Source organism: Galeopterus variegatus, unplaced genomic scaffold (assembly GCF_000696425.1).
Source record: "Galeopterus variegatus unplaced genomic scaffold, G_variegatus-3.0.2 Scaffold1848, whole genome shotgun sequence".
Classification (NCBI taxonomy): Eukaryota; Metazoa; Chordata; class Mammalia; order Dermoptera; family Cynocephalidae; genus Galeopterus; species Galeopterus variegatus.
In genome coordinates, this window is record NW_007727959.1 from 142,544 (window position 1) to 144,148 (window position 1,605).

The window sequence follows — 1,605 nt, forward strand, 5'->3', positions numbered from 1 at the left end:
ATATATATATATGCATATTATATATATGCATATTATAACTACATAAAATGCAGTTGTACTGATACCTCTCATTTGAAGCCATCCAAGCTTCTCGTTTGCCTTCCTTTGTCCCATATTTGTATCTCCCATCTTCCATGTTACTCTGGCTCCCAACAACCTCACTATATTCGTTCATTTGCTTAATTCCATAATACCCACATAATTGTTTCAGAATTTTCATACCACTACAACAAACAAGCCTATCAGGAAGAGTTCAAGATTTGTTTGCAGTTTTTTTTTTCTTTAGGCTGAAGTCAAAGTACTGTGTTCCAAACTTACTTGGGATACTAGCATAAAGACAGGCACGTAAACCAACAGAGTAGAATAAAGAGCCCAGAAATAAGCCCTCACATACAAGATCAAACTGATTTTCAACAAGACTGCAAAGACCATTCAGTGAAGAAAATGACAGTCTTTTCAGCAAATGGTGCTGGAAAAACTGGATATCCAAAATGTGGAAGCAACCCTAGTGTCCATCAGCTGATGAGTGGATAAAAAATTTGTGGTATGTATATACAACAAATGTATGTCAGCTTTAAAAAGGAGGGAAATGCCGACACCTGGTACATGATGACTGAAGCTTGAGGATATTACGCTAAGTGAAATAAGTCATTCACAAAAAGACAACTATTTATGATTCTGCTCATATGAGGTACCCAGAGTAGTCAAATTCATAGAGACAAAGTAGAATGCTAGTTGCCANGACTGTTGAAGGGCCATCTGGGCAGCAGGCCTGTCACCTCCTCTCTGTGGTTCAAGGTAGAGCTGCTAGCACATAGTAGGCACGTGTTCCTCAGTCCTTCTCTCCAAAGTATCTCCTGTTTCGTCACCCTGCTGTGTCGTCGTGCCTCCTTCCTATACAGAGATGTTTCGAAGGTACCTTAATAGTGACTCAGCCATACGATCGAAGTCCACACTTTTATATTTGAACATGGATTATTTGCCCCTGACTGATGAAGTTACTTATAAATGCTACCATTTTTCCATTTATAATAAATAACTTGTGAGGAGATACTTTAAGATTCTGTAAATTCCCTTTTCTTGTCAAACTCTCCCTCGGCCAATCAAGCACGCATAATAATTCTTGCCTAAATCTATTTTACTATGCTGGCTTTTAAGTGATGATTTTCTAATTTCTTCAATGCTACTATATTGATTAGTCATCATTCTACTGTATGGAAGAGCTTTCCCTTTCTTCACATTTATTTCTTAATTTATTATTTATTTATTATCAGTGTGAACTCAGGGATCCTTATTTTATTGAATCTGTTATTGTCATTACTTACCTTGATGATCAGATTTGGCCATTGAAAGCCCCTTCAATTTTTCATATCACTTCATCATTTTGGGGGTGGTGGGCACTTCTTTATTTTCTGGCATAATTAGACATTCCAGGATCATTTTTATTTTCCTTACCCCAGCCCTTAATAAGCCGTTTCCCCATGGACCTCTGATTCCTATTAGTGGGTAATGTAGAAACCAGGACCAAGCTCTAGGTTTGCTCACTGCTACTGAATGTCATTGCTTCTAGTTCTTTCAGTGGACAGAATATGCATATATATATAT

The 1,605-nt window shown here is 37.5% G+C and overlaps 1 long non-coding RNA gene across 2 annotated transcripts in view; it reads left to right on the top strand.

Annotated features, from left to right (window-relative positions):
- The window catches only part of LOC103595793, a 5,057-nt gene extending 3,998 nt beyond the window's left edge, over window positions 1–1,059 (top strand). For both annotated transcript variants that reach the window (XR_550983.1, XR_550984.1), the window contains one exon: window positions 799–1,059. This is a non-coding gene — a long non-coding RNA (uncharacterized LOC103595793). The remainder of the gene's footprint in view (window positions 1–798) is intronic.
- The last annotated feature ends 546 nt before the right edge of the window (window positions 1,060–1,605 follow it).